This window comes from Octopus sinensis, linkage group LG2, assembly GCF_006345805.1.
Source record: "Octopus sinensis linkage group LG2, ASM634580v1, whole genome shotgun sequence".
Lineage (NCBI taxonomy): Eukaryota > Metazoa > Mollusca > Cephalopoda > Octopoda > Octopodidae > Octopus > Octopus sinensis.
Genome location: NC_042998.1, coordinates 50,394,230 through 50,404,434, shown reverse-complemented (window position 1 = coordinate 50,404,434; position 10,205 = coordinate 50,394,230). Strand labels below are relative to the sequence as shown.

Genomic DNA, 10,205 nt, shown 5'->3' with positions numbered 1-10,205 from the left:
ATATCAATGAAAATGTTCTCCTTTTGACACGATAATCTAGCTGTATATTTTTTCGTGACGTTGATTAAATACATTGTGAAAACTATTTCTATATCTTGCGGCAACTTACCGAAATATTGGCGAACAAACCACTAGGTAAATTTATAGAAATGTGTATTTGTTGTTGTAAGGAAACATACTTGTTTAAAGAGTAAACAATTCTGAGACATCAGCTGCATGATAAGTTAAATGGTAAGTTACCTCTAGGCTGGGTACAAGCCAACCAATAAGAAGCGTTGCAAAGTATGATTGCAGCATGTCTGGTGCCTGTTGTTATTGAAGGTACAGTAGCTTCTTCTTCTTCTTCTTCTTCTTCCAATCAGGGTCTGAAAGTTTACCACACCATAGTGGGTTACACCATGGTTCCTCTGCTTTGTGGCAGAATTAGGAAGAAAGAGTGAGAGAAAGTTGTGGTGAAAGAGTACAGCGGGGTTCACCACCACCTCCCTGCCGGGGCTTCGTGGAGCTTGGGTGTTTTTGCTTAATAAACACTCACAATGCCCGGTCTGGGAATCGAAACCGCGTTCTTACGATCTCGAGTCCGCTGCCCTAACCACTGGGCCATTGCGCCTCCACGCTGGAGTTGGTGGTGATTTATACTCCCGCTAGAGATATACACAAGCGTACATTTTGCACCGAAAACCCATATGAGAGCTTTTCTTATGGTATCTACCGTAGTAAAAATCTGTTCAAAGAGATCCCCCACGTTGAAGTGGAAATATATATTACCTCACTTGAAATTAATCTTTCTAATACAATTCTGTTTCTGTAACTTCCATTGTCTTATTCTTTCATTATCTGTTCCTTATTTAAACATTTCCTTAGCTATTATATTTTAAATTCCATATTTCCCTTCCGTATAAAAATAATTTGGAGGCGTGTTATCTCAATATTCATTTCACAAATGGCGATTTATATAAAATTATATAGGCGTAGGAGTGGCTGTGTAGTAAGTAGCTTGCTTACCAACCACATGGTTCCGGGTTTAGTCCCACTGCGTGGCACCTTGGGCAAGTGTTTTCTGCTATATCCTCGGGCCGACCAAAGCCTTGTGAGTGTATTTGGTAGACGGAAACTGAAAGAAGTCTGTCGTAATATATATATATGTATGTGTGTGTATACGTTTGTGTGTCTGTGTTTGTCCCCGCCAACATCGCTTGACAACCGATGCTGGGGTGTCTACATTCCCGTAACTTAGCGGTTCGGGAAAAGAGACCGATAGAATTAAGTACTAGGCTTACAAAGAATAAGTCCTGGGGTCGATTTGCTCGACTAAAGGCGGTGTTCCAGGATGGCCACAGTCAAATGACTGAAACAAGTAAAAGTGTAAAGTGTGTAAAGGAATTCAGATAAGTCTAAGGACACAACTTTCTTTTATTCTAGACAACGAGAATGGATTCCTCAAACAATGCAGAAGCTTTCTGTTAGTAAAATTGGTACAAGAATATTTTTTTCTGTACAGCAATTAATCCGGTTAAAACTTGATACTTTGCAACGCTTTGCTATGGCAATCTGGCCATTTCAAGATATAATAATACTCATAAAAATAATTTCTATCTTCATCACATGAACAAAAAAAAAAAAAAATTAATAAGAGGGTTGAATAATTCGTTCGACATGTAATAATGATGAAGTCCCTCTTTTAATCATATTTGTTTCAAATTTTTACATCAACGGTTAATAGATTACGTCGCCCCCAGTACTTGATTTTATCGATCCTGAAAGCATGTATGGTAAAATTAATCTCAGAACTTAAGGAGCCAGAAGAAATGCCGCTACACATTTTAACCAGCGTACTGACTATTCTGCCAGCACTCCGTCTTAATTTATATATTTATATAATTCTTTCTAATTTTGGCACAAGGTCAGTAATTTTGATGCTCAGTTTGTACTTATTTTATAAAATCCGAAGCGAAAAAAAACAAAACAAAGTCGTCCGTGGCGGGATTTGAACGTAAAAATCCCGGAACGAATACAGAAAAGCATGTTATTTAGCATAATAACGAATCTACCTGCTAACCACCTTATTAATCAAAATAATAAATTTTCTTTCAAATGTGAGCAAAGACCATGAATTTTAAGGGAGAGGATTAGTCGATTTCAACGACTCCAGTAACTTGACTGTTACTTTATTTTATCGACCCCGAAAGGATGAAAGGTAAAATCACCTATGGTGTAATTCGAACTCAAAACGTGAAAACCCAGAATAACTGCCGGTAAGCATATTTTCCGACGCGCTTAATGATTCTGACTACCTACCGCCTTAATTAATCTAAATAATAAGTATTCCTAAAATATATTTGGAGGCAGAAGTATAAACGATTATAACGAACCTAGTTTTTTTTCTGTCTCTTATTAAATTTGGTTTCCTAACACAAACTGCTTCATCTCACTTCACTAACACTTTCGATATCTCAGACATCGCATTTACATCAGTAATTCTTATTAAAATAAATCCCCTCTCAAATATTGTGTGGCCTTGGGCTATGTTAATCATCATTACACATATTTCTATGTTCAAATCCGATACTGGTCAAACCTGTATTCTATTGCATCGAGATTTTATAAAATCTAGCAGGTAGCCATTTTCCTTTCTCACACGTGTGCTGAGGCTAACCAAAGGATTTTATATTTAGATATATCTGGGGTACTTGTGTGTACTCATGACTTTTGCTTCGTTTTTTTTTTTCCATGGGTGCATGTAAGTATTTCATTTATTTCTATTCGTATTTTCTACTGACGAGGAAAAATCTATTATGAGATTAATTCCGAAATTGATTCAATATAGACATAACGAACTTTTTAAAAAAAATCCTGATGGCTAACTTTCCTCGATTTCAGCACAACGTATTTCTGTAGTGAGTATATAATAATATGTGGAAATTAACGATTTAAAAAAGTCTGTTATCAGCATATTGGCATAGAAATAATTTTCTTTTGCCCTTGTTTATAAGTTGTATATATATATATATATATATATATTCTGTTTAGTTTAGATCGTTTAATTTCAATACAAGATTGACTTTCATTATGAGCAACAACCCTTTCTTTCTTTCTTTGCTTCACTTTATGTACATTTTTTATACATCTGTTACATAATTCATACTTATTAATTTTCGAAAACTTTTCTCATAACGTATGTATGTATAATATACTTGCATATGTTACCTCTCCCTTTCTCTATCTATCTATCTATATATAATCACATATGTTTATGCAATGCATATTCTCTCTGTAGTTCCTGCTGCATAGTAAATGCACAGAAGCAAAACCGGGTTGATATTCAAATGTATTTGATCGAAACTGGGTCAACTGCTCAAGAAAAATACATCTTTTCCATCAAACATGGTGTTCCTTTTCATATTGACGATTCACTCACAATTTGCCATGAATACTGCTTCTTTTCTACAATATTCGAAGTATTTGCTTGTGTCGTTATTCTTATAATTACTAGACTACCCGAATTGTTAATAATGACGGCGAATATTTTATTTGACTTTCTGATAATTACAATATTTCGGTTTGTATGTATGAATGTTCGATTTTTCCAATTGGAGGTATTGTTGAAAAATGTACATGATGAAAGTTGCTAATGATGAGAGTATGAGGACGTAAATAAAAGTGCCAAATAACAAAATACGAAAATTATATTTATCACTCCCAAAATATTATAGAGGTTTTATTACTTTTAATATGCACGATATGTCGTCGTCAGTGATTTACTCGTTATTCTACATTATGTTATTTTCTACTATAAATTCTCTGCCTAATTTCACAAATGTTGTACATATATAGGCGTAAAAGTGGCTGTGTGGTAAGTAGCTTGCTTACGAACCACATAGTTCCGGGTTCAGTCCCACTGCGTGGCACCTTGGGCAAGTGTCTTCTACTATAGCCTCGGGCCGACCAGAGCCTTGTGAGTAGATTTGGTAGATGGAAACTGAAAGACGCCCGTCGTATATATGTGTATATATATATATATATATATATATAGTGTGTGTGTGTGTATGTTTGTGTGTTGTGTTTATCCCCACCAACATCACTTGAAACCGATGCTGGTGTGTTTACGTCCCCGTAACTTAGCGGTTTGGCAAAACAGTCCGATAGAATAAGTACTAGGCTTACAAAGAATAAGTCCTGGGGTCAATTTGCTCGACTAAAGGCGGTGCTCCAGGATGGCCACAGTCAAATGACTGAAACAAGTAAATGAGTATATAGGAATTCAAAATTACCAAAATGTGTGCATATTTGTACATAGGTACATGTTCTAACAAACTGGTTGCATGCATTGTCTAAATGTTTTCAAGCCGTAGCAGGCTTTATTTATGCAAAAGCAGCACATTTACAATATATTTGACATGTTCATGGGAAAATCTATACATGTACATAATAACTATTATTATTAACGCTCATTACAAAAGTTTCTGAAAAACAATATTTCATGCATAGATACGAGGAAACACCAACACATCTTGTCTTTTGAATTTTCAATCTGTAATTTGAAATTATTTCTGTTTTTTAATTTTTTTTTGTCCTGCTTACATCAAGAAATAATGAATGTAGTATAATAACTGAATAGGCTAAAGTTGAATATACGGTACTTCTCAGTAAGTTGAATATAAAAGTAATAGTGGAATATAGTGAAGCCGAGTAATTAATATATAGAGCGTATTAGATATACATTGATGACAACGTATTATATATACTGATTAGATTTACCAAAGAGAAAAATTAGAAAAGAAATTTGAACATCGGAAATTATGAACATAAAAACATTTGTTGAGTATTTTGAGACAAAGAAGATAGCAGAATGAACTTTTTTGGATTTGATTTGCAAGATTCTTTATGAGTCAAGACTATCGAAAAGCTTGCAAGACGCAACGAAAATTTTAGGAAAATAAAAATAAGAAATAAGTGGAGATCTTACCGGTGAATGTGTTACATTATAAGGCACAAAAAGAAAATTACTCTCCCCAGACACAACAGAATGAACTTTCTGATACAAAAAATAAACAGAACGACTCCAGATCATATCGAATAAATTAGAACTCGTGTAGAATGATGTAGAAGCATGTCCATATATAGTGGAACATATTCAACAGCTTCAGATGACTAAGTGTTATCTTTAAAAGGCGCATGGCTCAGTGTTCAGAGCGACGAGGTTTTGAGCTCGATTCCCGGACCGGCCTGTGTGTTGTGTTCTCGAGCAAGACACTTTATTTCATGTTGCTCCAGTTCACTCAGCTTTAGAAATGAGTTGCGATGACACTGGTGCCAAGCTGTATCAGCCTTTGCCTTTCCCTTGGATAACATCGGTGGCGTGGAGAGAGGAGGCTGGTATGCATGAACAACTGCTGGTCTTCTATAAACAATTTGTACCTCGGAAAGGAATATCGTAGGTGCAATCCCATGGTCAAAACAAGTATATATATATATATATATATATATATATATATATCCCGATTTGCCTTGTTTCAGTCATTAGACTGTGGCCATGCTGGGGTTACCACTTGATGCAGTACTCTTATGGCTTCTGATCTTATCTGAGATCGGAAGTGTTATCATGTACATATTTTGTCTTGGTATAAACGAAGGCCTATAGTTTGCTTCCAAACCACGTAGTTTCAGATTCAGTCGCACTGCGTGGCAACTTGGAAATGCGTCTAGTGGTTAGTTGTGTTGTACTCACGATCGTGAGGTTGTGGTTTCGATTCTCAGACTGCGCGTGAGGTTGTGTTCTTGAGAAAAACACTTCATTATTCGTTGCTCTAGTCCACTCAGCTGTAAATGAGTAATCTCACGATGGACTAGCCCACTGATCAAGGGCAATGTTGGCCTGCTCACCTAGCCAGCGGAGTTCCTTCTTCCTTCCCGAGCCACGCCTGACTCATAAGGGCCGGTTTCCCGGTTTCCTTGGCGTATAGGTTCCCCATCTGGATGGGACGCCGGTCCGTCGCAGGTGAGCTGCAAGATGCAGGAGGAAACAGTGAGAGAAAGTTGTGGCAAAAGAGTCAGCAGAAGTTCGCCATTACCTTCTGCCGGAGCCGCGTGGAGCTTAGGTGTTTCGCTCATAAACACACACATCGCCCGGTCTGAGATTCGAACGCGTGGTCACTCGACCGCAAGTCCGCTGCTCTAACCACTAGGCCATGTGCCTCCACAGCGAGCGGAGTGGCAACATTCAAAAGCTAAAACGATGCAAAGGAGTATTGTAAAGAGCAATGTATAACAAAATTCGATAGTCTGGTTGATCACATGATATGTATATTTATTTATATCTTTATATATGCATATATATATGTGTGCATGTGTGTGTGCGCGCGTGTGTGTGCGTGTGTGTGTGTGTGTCGCACCACCGCTTGAAAATCAGTATGGGTTAGTCGACGTTTCCGTAACTTTGCAGTTTGCCGAAAGAAACTGATAAAATAAGTAGTACTTATTGCTCCAGTATGGCCGCAGTACAGTAGCTGAAACAAGTACAAGTTAAAAGATAAAAGAAACTACACGGAAAATATTAAATCATCTCTTACCCATTAATGTAGAAATTCTAAAGAAAAAATCAATATGGTTTTCATCCTGGTAGATCAACAGTGAACGAGATATTAACAATTTGATAATTCATTGAAGAACTAACTCTCTAATACTAGAAGCAGTATTAATAACAGCGGAGTTTAAAAACGTTTCCGATTCAGTTAACAGAACAAAAATATTTGAGATACAACAGCTGTATGATGCCATTAGAATACACATAGAAATCCACTGTTCTTATTGCCGATGCTGTAACAGACTTTTCGTGTTGTTACAAGAATGCTTCAAGGCGATAATTTAACGTCCTTTCATTTTGTTATTGTCCTTGGAATATTGGTAAATATAATATATAGTTAAGGTCTTCAAGTTACTCCTCAACAATGCTCACACTATTCATTCATATATGAGACTGATATAAAATTTTCAGATCATCTTGAACACATTCCTAATTTCTTACATATTGTACAAAAGCTACTGGTCTCCTTTGCAGCTGCAGCAAAATATGTAAGGCTATACATAAATGATTATAAGGCGGCGAGCTGGCAGAAACGTTAGCACGCCGGGCGAAATGCGTAGCGGTATTTCGTCTGCTGTTACGTTCTGAGTTCAAATTCCGCCGAGGTCGACTTTGCCTTTCATCCTTTCGGGGTCGATAAATTAAGTACCAGTTACGCACTGGGGTCGATGTAATCGACTTAATCTATCCTTATTTGTCCCCTCTATGTTTAACCCCTTGTGGGTAGTAAAGAAATATATACATAAATGATTACCTCGCCGCACAAAATATGAATCTTTCGACATCATAAGACAAACTTCAAATTAAAGTCTTCGGCGATATTTTAAACGTGGGAATGATTTTCGATACCATGATGAACTCAAAAGATGATTTTCTCATCCAGAAGACAATGTCCTGTGCAGATTGTAACAGATGGGTCAATGCTTGGATATGTGATACAAACCGAACTTTTAAAAATCCATACGAGGATTCAAGACCATTAAACGGCTATTACATACAACTAATGGGAAAAAATATATTGTGGACCTCACAAATAAGTACACCTTGCTGAGTGTCGCTCTTCGACAAAATCATGAGTTAGTACCAATATTTGTCCCTTCGAGACTTTAGCTTGCTGATGAGAAAAATCGCAGTCTCTTCTAAGCAGAAGTTCACTCCAGAGATGTGGCATATAAAGTGAAAGACATTGGTGCGATAATGTAGGGACGTGGGCTTTGGGAAGAAATTGCGACATTTGTCTTGACTAACATCATATTTCGTCTTCAAAGATATGATTTCATATATGTATATATATATATAATAACAAAGGTAAAATTAATTAATTAAGAAGTAATCAGTAATTTTACCAAGTAGAATTCGGCATAAAAAAGACCATTTCATGGTAAGCTTAAGTAATACTTTATAATTAGGGTTCAGCAAAGATTTGCTTCACTATATACCGAAGTTTAGAAATAGCAGTCAAAAAATCTTAGCTATTCCTTCTACTTTAAAAGGGACTCCCAGAAAAACCAAAGTACTTGAAAACAATCCCCTTTGTCTGCGTGGATTGTTTTCAAGTACTTTGGTTTTTCTGGGAGTCCCTTTTAAATTAGAAGGAATAGCTAAGATTTTTTGACTGCAATTTCTAAACTTCGGTATGTGGTGAAGCAAATCTTTGCTGAACCCTAATTATAAAGTATGTATGTATGTATATGAAATTAATATGTTATCTAAAAAAGTGGATGGATATGTGAATCAATAGTATTTTGGCCAATATGACTCGCTGTGTCTGTTACATTTCTTTACGTATTGAATTCAAATCCAACAGGGCTCGACTTTGCCCTTCACTCCTCGGTTGGCTGACAAAGAGCTTGATGAGGACTGCGGTAGATTTAATCAACTTTATACCACCTCCCTCTTCCGCTCACAAAATATGTGGTTTTCTGTCTGTTAGAAATGCTTAAACTGTTAACTGACAACAATAGGAAGCTAAGAAGCAGGAATGAAATCAGAGAGGAAATAGAAAGAGGAGTGTACATGAGAGGGAAGAGACGACAACAAAGAGAAAAAAAAAGAGAGAGATGTTCTATCTCCTTTGATAAAGGATAAAGAAATCACAAACTAATGTCAGAAAAGCAAATAAATACATTTCTGTTTTTCTTTCCTTATTTTTGTATTTTGCTAAGTAAAATAATGTGTGATTCAAATGAACAATAAAAATCAAACAATTGAAAAAGAAGACATTTAAATAAATTGCGGAATACAAACAATATTTAATATAGACAATATTAATGTTATATATTTAGAAGGTTTATTGTATGATGTTTCTTATTTTATTTTGCACAGTGTACTAATCCTATCACACGGTCGGCTGCCGTTTTAATAAAACTTGCAAAATATCCAATTTTGATTTACCGAAATAAATGTAGCAAACAAAATGAAGACTATTTGATGCTTATGCACAAAATTAGCCTTTTCATAGATGATGGATGGTGTATAGATGATTAAGTTGCTGGACAGAAAATTACTGATACTTACATGTTATTGAGTTATATGAGAGAAAGGTAAAATCGAACTGGGTGCCATTTTGAGTCAGGTACTTAGAAATAGGTGCAGAGCGTAGCAGAATACACTGGACAATGTGTTCAATGTTATCCATAGACACACACAAACGTTACGAAAGTGAATAAATTTCTGTTAGACAAGACGGATCTTTTCGGTTTGAACGGCAGTTTTTAACATAACTTCTAGGTAACTAAAAAATTTTAAACTTCGTATACTGGTAGTATGTGTTTATAAAACATCTTTTTCTCTTGGCTTTCTTGAGAAAATTCTATAGTTTGTAAGATATTTCTTTTTTTTTTCTTCAATTTTTGTAATTTCAACCAATCACTGACGTCCATTGAGGTAAAAACATTCTGTGCCGTATGAATATGTCCCTCGTTTAAGAAACAGATTGGGTTTATTTACATTTGCGAAGAAAAAAAGATACCCTTCCCCCACCCCTAACCCTAACTAACCATAACCCTAAAACAGATTGAAATGCAATAGATCGATACTAGGGTCATAATTATGGGTGACAATTTCATATGACACCGCTAGAAAAAACTGCCGTTCAAGCCGAAAAGATCCGACAAGACGAGTTTAATTGTTCCATCAACTAAAATACCTGTTCAAAAATTCATTCATAATATATAAATGGCTAAGGTGGTGAGCTGACAGAATCGTTAGCATTTTGGGCAAAATATTTAGCGGCATTTCGTTCATCTTTATGTTCTGAGTTCAGATACCATAGACATCGACATTGCTTCTCATCCTTTCGGAGTTCGATAAAATAAGTACAAGTTAAGCACTTAACCCCTTGACGCCAGTAATACCCGAAGCATGCGAGACACTGCTCTGGCTTTTTTTTATCCAATAAGCCACACAAACACACAAGTGCCAACGAGCTCGCGTCTATTTACATTCTCCGTTACAATAACATAACGTCGTACATCTACATCTACCGGTTTATGAAAACGAACTCTGTGAAGCTATTTATCATAATATGATATGCACGAGTTATACTGCTCGAGTTCAGAAAATAGCTTGCATGTACTACAACTCAAAACACGGTATTATGCATGTAAAGTATCCGCATGTC

At 36.1% G+C, this 10,205-nt stretch overlaps 1 long non-coding RNA gene across 1 annotated transcript in view; it reads left to right on the top strand.

The window, feature by feature from the left end:
* The first annotated feature begins 3,581 nt into the window (after window positions 1-3,581).
* The window catches only part of LOC118762271, a 17,852-nt gene continuing 11,228 nt past the window's right edge, over window positions 3,582-10,205 (top strand). The window contains exon 1 of the long non-coding RNA XR_004998025.1: window positions 3,582-3,660. This is a non-coding gene — a long non-coding RNA (uncharacterized LOC118762271). The remainder of the gene's footprint in view (window positions 3,661-10,205) is intronic.